Source organism: Cupressus sempervirens, chromosome 5, assembly GCF_028749045.1.
Source record: "Cupressus sempervirens isolate cs-2001-9-10 chromosome 5, ASM2874904v1, whole genome shotgun sequence".
Classification (NCBI taxonomy): domain Eukaryota; kingdom Viridiplantae; phylum Streptophyta; class Pinopsida; order Cupressales; family Cupressaceae; genus Cupressus; species Cupressus sempervirens.
The window spans coordinates 176,473,188-176,484,732 of record NC_143122.1 but is presented as its reverse complement, the minus strand read 5'-3'; positions in this window follow the sequence as shown (position 1 = coordinate 176,484,732).

Genomic DNA, 11,545 nt, shown 5'->3' with positions numbered 1-11,545 from the left:
TGTTCACCCTTCGAGCATCCATGCTCTAAGCCTTCTTTCTTTACATGACAATAACAGTCTCTTCTATTTAGTCACTGAATAAAGAAATACCTTAGAATCCTTTTCTTCCTTAGGTTCTCACCCATGACAACCTTTGCTTCTAACCAAATCACTCTAGAAATAGAAAATTGAGATTTTTTATGTTCAACCTTTATTGTCCATTTTAGATTAGGTAGGATTAGGTAGGATTGAATGAGTCTACCCACTTTTCTATTTGATTCCTCTAGAAACTTCTCCCTTGAACCCTCTTTGAATTCACCTCAAAATAGTTTACCTTGAATTTTGTACCACTAGCTCATCATAGTTATCTTCCACACACTTCACAAAATTCAAGAAAATAAAATTGTCAGCTTAGATTCATCAAATCTTCAATTTAACATGAGTACTAATATTCAACATTAATATGCTATCACTCAGATTCCATACTGTTCTTCTAGTCGTCATCTACTAGATAACTCAGAAAACACCAAAGTTTACTAGTGCTTGACATAAACTAAAATTTACTCATCTTAAATGATCACTTGGCATATACTAAACTTTCACTTTTCTCTGCTCCAACTACTTTTCTACTTAGCTTGCACTAACTTTGCTAGCCAACTACTATCCACTTGATCAAGCTTTTTAGACTCAATTCTTCTTACTTTTTCTTCTGGACTTAGTCAATGAATCCAACCTTTATAGCCTTAAGTAGATAACCAATACACTATAACATAACTATCTTAACTAATCTTTGTACTCCTTTTTGTTATCATAACTCAACCTTTCCTCTCAATGATTTTGTTATCTCATTTAATCAAAACCTCCTCATCAATTAAACAAATGATAGTACTCAAATCAACTAAGAAGTTATTTTACTAGCCAGTAGTAGGTTTGACATCAATGACAAAATAATGATTGAAACACATTCTCATACTCATGTGAATCTATTTTCAAAAATCTCCCTCTTTGGAATTGATGTAAAACCATACCAAATAGGAAATAATTCCTTGTATTGAAATCTCTCCCTATATCAACAACTTTTATCTTATGTATAGGCTACAAAATTTTGTTCTGATCAAAAGACAATCAATTCTTCCTTCTCACTTATATCTTCCTCAACACTTTTCTCCCTCTTACTAGGTAGATGTATTTCTTTTAGTCATTTCTCCTTCTTTAGTAAACATCATGTACACTATCTCCTTCTGAGTAGATGTTTGTTGTTTCTCCCTAATCTTGTCAATGGTCTAGCATCTTTATTAATCTTTATTTTCCTCATTAGGCCTATCAACTTCTAAATCACTATGTACTTTTCTAAGAGGTACCTTAGCTTTAGTCTGTAACTCAGCACTTGACTGTAGCTCAGTTCCTAAGTGCAACTCAACATTCATTGTATGTGACTCGACAATCTCTAAAAAATGTTGTTGATTTACAACTTGATTTACATCATCTTCATTAGTAGGAATACCTTCCTAAAAGTATAGATTTTTTTTGTATTTTTTATAGTTCCTTCATAGACCTTCATCATCATGTACCTCTATATATTCATCAAACTTTACATTTGCACTTTCCACAACTTTTTTAGTGTTAGTTATTAAACACTTATAAGCTTTACTTCTTGTGGAATACCCAAAGAATATACCTTCTTCACTTTTAGCATCTAATTCACCATTCTTAAAATCTTTGAGATAATATAACTTTCTTCCGAATGCATTGAAACATTTCACATTGGGTGAGTATCCATACCATAGTTCAAAATGTGTTGAATGAGTACCTTTCTTGATTTACACATGGTTCAAGGTATATATAGATGTACTTATAGCCTCTCTCCATTATTTCAACGCAACATTCTTCTCCATCATGAGTGTCCTAGTACAATCTATTATAGATATGTTCCTCCTTTTGGCAATTTGATTCTGTGGAGGTGTCCTAGGTGCAAATGTCTATCTTTTGATTCCTCTATAATTATAGAACATCTCAAACTCATTTGGTGTAAATTCTCCTCGTCCATTAGATCTAAGACATTTTAGGCTTTTATCTATTTTTGATGTAGGAGCACCACCTCTACTCTTAGATTTAATATTTTAAGTCACATTAGAATCCCATTAAAATCATGGTCTAGAGTTGGAAAGTATATGGTAATGGTTGAGTTAATTACCATTCACGTATTCTTGGGTATAGCTTATACATTGTATTAGATATTAAATTTAATTCAGTAAGTGGGAAATTTTATAACTATCGCAAACAACTACCCCAAGAAATTATAGTTATAAAGAGAGACACTATTGTAATTGAAAAATATAGAGAAGGGATATAGTGTAGTTTGATAGTTATTCTTCTTGGTGAATAAGTAGAGTAAAAAGGATCGACTCTTTAGCCTTTAGCCAGAGAGCCATTAATGTAAAATTTTTAAGTTGAATTATTTAGTTAATGAAATAATGCTTTGATTTTGTGTCTATCCTTCTATCTCCTTCAAATGTTTTTACTTATAATATGTATTCCTTTATATTTCTCATAGCTATCAATTTCTGATAGTGATTGCATAGGAGAGAGAAATAGTCGAGTGATGGAGGATTCAGTTATAAGAGACCATTGTCGATAGAAAGTTCTTACTTTGTAATCTGTAATAGGATGAATGCAATGAATGGATGTTTTGAGATGGTAGTAAAGGGTAGGAACCCAATCATGATAGGACTTGGCACTACGGTGGTAACTCGATAGCACATGTCCACCAAGAGTGGATTATCCTCCATTGTGCATGAATGTATGTGCAACAATGAGAGGATAAGAATGCAAAGGTGCATCTCATAAAGAGATGTAGTAGACAAAATGTGCTCAATTGGAGTGCAAACTATTGTGTTTTCTACATGACAACTCATATGAATATACAAACTCTTAGGTGTCTACATGACAACTAATATGCTAATGCATTAACTTAAGTAAACTTAAGTAAAGTGTAAATAGAATATACTTATTTACACCAACACCATAAATTTTTTTTGGACAAACACACTATTAGTGTAGCACCTATGAAATAAGTGTCAAAAAGGGAGGATATTAGAAAAAGGGGGATTGAGACAAAAATAAGAGAAAACACAAGAGGGGGAATAAATGCAAAAACAAAGGAAGACAATAGTTCAAAAAATTTACTTAATACAGTATCAGGTTCAGATACAACAAAGAACAATCAACTCAAAGGGAGTTATGAAGTTTTTAGGTCTGACTGATAAGTCATCCATTTTTGAAAAAAATTGACATTTTAAAATTTTCCATGCAAACCAAGTAAATAATAAAGATTATCTAAGTTAAGCACATAAGTTTAGGTTATATATAAATGACAAAGTATTTTTTTATCTCATGTCAAAGGGGGAGATTGTTGATCTCATTTTTGGTTTTGACATATGAGTGACAATACACTTAAGTCATTACTTAATAGTATTTAGTGCATGCTAAGCAAGTAGTGTATGCAAAGCATAAGATGCCAGATAATGCATGTAGAGAAAAATATATAGTATGTTCTGTGCAGTACTATGTGCTAAGTAGATAGTTAGTGTCAAGTCACTCCAATGATGGGCAAGCAAGTACATATCAAGTGATTTATATGTCGAGTGAATAGTGAATGCCAAGTCATTTAGACGTCATGTTACAATATTGAAGATATAGTGGATGTTGAGCATTAGAGGCTTCAGGTTTTGAGTCAATAGTTTTGGACATAGATGTTTGTAATGGTACAAACTCCTATGTAAACCATTTTTGGGCTGACGTAAGGATTGTTTTATGATTCTAGAAGATAAGAATGAATCTACATTGAGGATCCCTATACTGTACATGCAACCAATAATATTAAGGGATGTTCTAAGAGGTGAAATGGGTGAATCACAACCATTGATTCCTACCTAACCCTAGGTCACCTAAGTCTTCTTAAGGATGACAAACCCTAAAGAGTTTTCAAATGCATGCATGAGAAGAGAAAGGTGAATGCTAAGAGTAGAGAGAGCATTCATGGTGACTAAGAAGGTTGTGATCATGTTATAAATTGAAGAATTAGTTAGAGTGATCAAACAAAAGAAAAGAGAGGAAAAAAGTAATAAATCTGATCAAAAGGATCAAGTATACATCAACAAAGAGGTGATCTAATATCTAGTAGAGAGGTACTTACCGAAGGACCAAGGCTGAAATATTTAAATAGGAAAATCAATAAAAATATCTTAACTGAGTAGTTATAGTAGGATTTTGTAAAAACCTTAACATGTTGCTTACTTTATTGTAATTTGAAGTCCTCTAACCAGGCACACTTCTAACAAGGTGTTGAAATCATTTAATAGGGTAGGATATAATAGTATTCGTAAGTCTTTAATAGGGAAAAAATTTCACAAGGTAGATCATAGTTTATGATTAAACATTGTAACCTTCATTAGATACACTTTACAACTATTGTAGTGAATATTTGTGGGTGTCATCCCCACTCAAGTTTTACCTTCTCATTCGAGGGTTTCTTGGTAACAAATTTACTCTGTTATGTGTTATTTTTTTTCATGTTATGGATGAACATGTTTAATTTGGTATTTCAATTACATGAGAATTATGAGAGGGATTTGTGGTGAATTCTTTTGTGGTTAAAATTTTGAAGTCTTGATTCACCCCCCTCTTAGAGTTTACTTTCCCATTGTTAATTCCAATAGTATAAAATACAGGTCATGAGTATGCCTTAGAGTACTTTAGCATCGGGGGCTTAGTATACTTTTTAGGTCATCATCAAATATATGCATTACTATTTCATCCACATTCAAGTTCAATATTTCATGATAGGGTTTTTATCTAAGGATTTGGATCATTTCATTATACATTCAAAGCTCATACATGAGCACCACACATATTACCTTCGATAAATATACTATTGGTGGAGGTGGAAATCACCAAAATAGGGGGGTTTTTGGAGATGTATTAGGTTACTGAGATGAGGGGACGTGGTGAATCAAGATCTGATAAAACTTTAACTTCTATTCACCAATTAAACCTTCATAATATAATTTGATCTATTTTTATGTATGAAAGATTGAAAGAAATAAAATATTCATAACACCTAACACATTAATGGTAACCCAGAAACCTTCCAAATAGAAAGTAAAACTAGGGGGGATGATACCAACAAGCTTTATTACTATAATATAAAGTTAGCTTGTTAAAGCTTACAATTGATCACTTTTGGTGATCTTCCCTATTAGGAGGAATAAGGACTATTAGGTCCACCTTTTGAAAGGATTTATGACATACAATGAAGCATGCACTATTTTAGAAGATTTGGAAAAGACTAAGTCCACCTTATTAGAGGACTTGGCAGGTTCACTTGTTAGGATGAATCAATGGCTAATCTTTGATCTACAACTTACTTTTCTAAATGAGATTCCTTTGAAATACAATGATCATTTGACTGTGATAGATAAGACTACTTTTCCTTATACTTTTTGTAGCCATGGAAATTAGACAAGCATATGATAAACTGTGTGTAGATGGAGTCTTGAAAGAAAAATTTAAAATCGTTGAAAGAAAGAGTTTGACCCAAGTTTTAAGTTTTCCCACCATATTCAAAACATAATGGATTGGACTTGTATTGAACAGAATTCATGGTGGAAACTTGTGGTTAGAAGATATTCCCATTAAATTGACAAAGGAAATTATACATAGAGTAATAGGGTATCCAACCCTAGATCGGTACAAAACCTTGAGAAGTGAATCAAAGGAGGTCATTGAAAAGAATACTGGTGCACAGTGGAACAAAAGAGGAATGACAATTCATACCATATAGGATCCTCTAGTTGAGTTTGCTATTAGAGTCATCGCCCATAAATTCTATCAATCTAGTAGACTCAACAGTGTACCATGCATTGCAGTAGATGTAGGCTACAAATTGGTGAAGAAGGATCATACTTATGATCTTGCAGAACTGCAACTGCAACAGATCAAGGAAAACCTAGCTGCCATCAGAAGAACAAAGGGCACACAATGCAAATTTGGAGCAATCCTAGTTTGTATTTTCTTTTATGTACATAATTAATTTCCTTCTTTTGGAAAAGTAGCATGGAGGAATGATAGAACCATCATTGGTCAAATTAATGAATATATAGAACAAATGGGAGAAAATTTTGATACCTTGATGACAAGCTATTTTGAGGATTTAAAGAAATCCATGAAGCAAAGATCAAGGATACCAGCTTCTTTAGTGGCAAAACATACTAATGATATATGTTTCTTAATTGACATAGATTTTACCTATATTCAAGTAGTAATACCAAGGGTAAGATGGCTAAGGCCATTTGGATATGAAATCAATATTGATGAGGCATCTGCAACAATAATTGCATTATTGGCAGAAGAAGCAGATAAAAGTGCTCCACATTTTGGCACTTATGATGTGGTAAGATCAAAGATAAATATGGAATTAAAAACTGCTTCCACATTGAAGAAGAAAGACAAATTAATCAAGAAGATTAAGAAGAAGTTTGGCAAGGAAATTGAGGCTGAGGCAGAAGAAGAAGAAGATGAGCAAGAACAAGGGCCAATGGAACTAACTCAAGGTCTTGGAGAAGACAAGGGGGAAGGTGCAGAGGAAGAAGAAGCCAAGGAAGCACCAATGGAAGCTGAGCCAAAGAAGAGAAAGGCAACAGAACAGGCTTTAGCTAAGCCCAGATCAAATAAAGCTATTGTGCCATCACCTCAAAAGCCAACAACACGAGCATCAACAAGGGCCTCCACTCAAAAGGCTAAAGAGGAAGTTACCAAGAAGAAACAAGTCAAGGAATCATAGGAAGAGCCAAGGAAAAGAAGAAGGTATATGGCTCAACCTGACATTGATGAAGAAGATCAATCTGAAAAGGTAAGCAATTCATCAGTTGATACCTTATGTAAAAATATTGGAAATGGTGACTTGAGTAATTTAAATAAAGTTGATTTTAGTAAATTTACAAAAGAAGAACAGAATAAAATAGAAGAAATAGTTTATGGAATGATGGCATAGTTCAAGTACACTCCACTTGAACTAGATGGATAATTTCCAAAAGAACTGTTAAAAATTGTAGAAGACAGATGGCATTTTTGTTTAAAAATGGAGAAGGAGATGAGGGAATCAACCCTAGCAAGTGTATTGCCAGATTTGACTAGAGAACAAGTTAGGAAGGTAGTCAAAAGGCATAATAACAGGTTTACACCTAAATACAGGGCATTCTTCATACTTCAAAACAAAATGGAAGAGATTGTTCAAAGAACAATGAAATCATGGAAGAATTTGTACAAAAAGATTGAAGATTTTCTTGAGGAAGAATACAAGGAAGAGGCTGCTATACCAATAGATGAGACGAGAAAAAGGAAAGAAGAAGAAGAAAAGAGAAGAGAAGAAGAAGAAGAAAAGAAAAGAGAAGAAGAAGAAGAAAAGAAAAGAGAAGAAGAGAAGAGGGAAGAAGAAAAGAAATATGGAAAGGAGGAAGAGACACAAAAATAGGACATAATGGCAACAGCTGAGCAAGAGTAGCAACCAAATTAGAGTGTGCAAGACATACAATTGCCACCCCCTAGCCCTCCTCAAGCATCCATCTCACCTGCAGACACTATAACTATTACTGATGTTCCTGATACTTCTGGTCAGAATATCAATCCATTAATTGCAAAAGATCTTAAAAGAATTCTTGACCAATCTACACAACAAGCAATATTGTGTACAGATCCAGTATTGGTCAGTATAGATGAATTGCAGAAACTAGTAGAAAATACAGTCAAAGATAAGGTGAATCCACAAGAAACACCTTCTATTACAACTACTAGTAGTCAATTCCAAATACCAACAACCATAATTGATGCTGCAAGATAGAAGCAAAGTGCAGCTGTAGAAAAAGGAACAGAACAAACAGGACAGACTATTACATCTAATCCTAAAACAAAAACACAAGGTGCACTTCCACAAATTACAATAATTGATCATGGTAGACAGAAGGAGGAGGAAACAGTGAAAGCCCCTAAAGAACATGAGGCAATACAAACATTAATAAATTTTCCTACCTCGGGAACTCCTTCACACCAGCCATTGCAAATATCTATACCATCATCTAGTACTACCAGAGTTGCAAGGGTACTTCACTATGGAGACCCTAAATTAGATGAGGAGATAGTCATACTGAGCTATGACTCAAAATCAATAACCATTGATCAAATCAATGAGGTACAAGATGCACTAAATAGGAGGAAAAGACAGGAGATACTCAGGAAGGAGTATAAACATAAGCAAACACTTTATGAAATTAAGGACATCTTTATGGATGCCTTCAGTTTGCAATCACCAGATGAGTCAAAGAATATCACAGAGCAATTAACAGATATTGTTGACCAGGTGACAAATGAAGATCTAGAAACAAATGCAAAACTTATGGAATGGTTAGAAAGAAAATTTTAGGGGAAAGTGAATGAGAAAATATCAAGACAAATTACACTTTCATAAGTTGAATTGGAAAAACTTATTGACAAGGTGAAGAAGGTACTTGAGAATATATTCTCACTGTCCAAAAAGTTGTGTGATTTTTCATACTTCACACAGGAAACAAGCCAAAAGATACTGAGCTTGGAAAGAAATTTAAACATTTCAAGCATGCAGCTACCAAATGATCCAGCTCAAAGTGAGAAGCATTTTGCTCAATCGCTTCACACTCATAAAGAAATAGCTATCTTAATAGCAGATGAGGCTAATATCAAGGCCAAGTTAATACGACTCCAGTCCTCTATTACCCCACATTTAGAGATACTCCATAAAGAACAAGTCTATGCTAAAACTGTTCTCAAGAAAGACCCAAATCTGTCTACATTAGATGGACTTATTCATCTTGCTGCCAAGACTACCATCTAGCATAAGTCACTGGAAATTGCTTTGAACAATTGGGATGCAGCTCTCAGGATGATTATGGAGGTAAACAACACATTTTTGGCTAAATATGGTCTTAACCCTTAAACATTCTTTGACATAAGTGTCAAAAAGGCAGAGATACAGACTAATAGGGGGAGATAAAGATATTATGAGATAAATTAATGGGGGATTTATAAAAGGAGAATAGATACAAAGAAAGAGCTTGATATACAGATAAGGCACAATCAACTCAGGGGGAGTTACAAAATTTTTGAGGTATATATTGTAAGATTGTAAGTTACAAATTTTGATCAAGTTTTCTTTAAACTCTGTATATACCAATCAGATTAGTAAATGTACAAATAAGGTCTGTTAAGTGTTTTTGTCACTCATGTCAAAGGGGGAGATTGTTAACCTCATAATGGTTTTTGACACTTGAGTGCCAACCCACTTAAACATATTCCACATTGGAGCCAAGTACATCATGCATACCGAGTGAAGATTAGATACCGAGTGAAGATCACATACCGAGTGAGATCAGATACCGAGTGAAGTATTAGTGTCAAGGAACACAAGGTGTCAAGTGTTAACAAGTGCCAAGTAATATAAGGTGCCGAGTGATACAGTTTTGTTAAGGTGCCAAGCTATTCAGGAAACAGCATGTGCCGAGTTGAGTAACTTAGTATATCAGCATAAGAGTTTGTAATTGCACAAACTATGATGCAAATAGTTTTTATAGTCGACATAAGGTAAATCTTGAAGGATTTAATGATGAGATCAAATCTTTTATTTTTCCTATGCAATTTACATGCAGCCAATAAGAAAAATGCTAAAGGCATGCAACCAATCAGCAAAATATAAGTATTGAGCAAAAAATGAAGATTGAATATGGATCGTAGATCCATACTTAACCCTAAATTCTCAAATGTCTTTATAAGGAAGATGAAATTTCATTATAAAAGGGATGATAAGAGAGGAGAAAATACATACAAGGGTGCACAAGGAATTCTATTTTCAGAAGCAAGGATTATCAGATCACAAAAAGGATCAAGATCAGAAAAAGCAGAACAGGTGCCTGCATTCAGCAATCAAGGATTGTAATCAGTCAGGTTCATTGTACTTAATACTCTCTAGCAATTGTATTAGAATGAAAATCCTATGGTGATAGGTTAGCTTAACAACTATTTTGTAAATCCTTTAATTAGGTGATTAAATCCTTTAACAGGGTGACACTTCATGTTAAGTGTTTGAAATCCTCTAACTAGGTCACTATTGACACAGTGTAAAGCCTTTAACAGGGCAAACCATCAGAAGTGGTTGAACAATATTGCTGCAGTAATTTTTGAGGGTATCATCCCCACCCCAGTTTTACCTTCTTATTCCTAGAGGGTTTCTGGGTTACCAAATTCCAGTGTTATGAGTTATTGATGCATGTGTGTTTCATGTTTATTTGATGTATTTACATGTATGCAATTTAATTTCAGTTAAAAGGTTTTATTGGCTAAAGTGTGATACTTATGATTCACCCCCCCCCCCCCCCCCCCCCTTCTCATAAGTACTCTTTCTACATTTGAAAATTCCAACACATTGCACATCATTGAAAGTCTTAAGGGATTTGTACCTTGTAATTCAACAAGTTGTGTTAGAAGACATACACTAACCCATTTATTGGTAACATCCTTTTGTCTCTCCAAAACATTGGGTATCAAAGAGTCAAGATTATAAAATCTAATAGGAGAACAAACTGTCAACCAATAATGACTCACTTATATGTTACCTTGGACATGAAAAGATATATTACATATATATACCAATCAAATAAATTACCTTATGGATTCGGCTACAACACCAAATTCAAACAGTATTCACTAAGTCATCTTACTACTATAACTTGGGTTCTAAAGACAAATTAGGTGATATTCTAGCACTTGAAAACAATATCAACTCGAGAAACTTTGGCATTCATTTGACACTGATGCACGATCCACATTGATCACTTAGAGTAGTAGGAAGAATGATGATAGTTTTGTTTTACCTATTGAGTTGATTGTGAATAATGATGTGTTGGGTAAGACAAGGAAGAATGAGAGTTTCAGTTTGCCTTAGGAGAATGTGAATGAAAATAAGGTATATGATAGAGGTAAAAAGTTTTGAAGCTTTTCAGTGGCCTGGGGCCATCTCTTGTACATAGTTAAGAGTAGTTTTCCTATTTGCAATAAAGCTATTCAAGAAGTTTTTGCTGTCAAGTGTGTGGCCTGCTTCTCCCAGAGATCTAAAATCTTGCCATGCCCACAAGGGACATGCATCCCTAGATTGAGCCACTATTGGGACTAAAAATTGCATGGTCAATTTTGAGAACCATTGAAAAAATCAAGCCCTTATATGCTTTTAAATGAGATTGTACTTGGTTGTCAGTCTGAGGCCTAAGAGGTGTTTAATTTTTCTAACACCTTTCATTTAGTGCGTCTATGTGTTCTATGAAGTTAAACTGACATTTCGAACCATTCTGCAAAGTCCCATTTTGAGCTAGTGTCAAAATTTGCAATTCTGCCCGTGTCAAATAGCAATCAGAGGCCCAGTTTGAATTTGAATATCTTTTACCTAGGAATGTTTCATGGCTCACCACTTTGGGGATGTTTATTATGC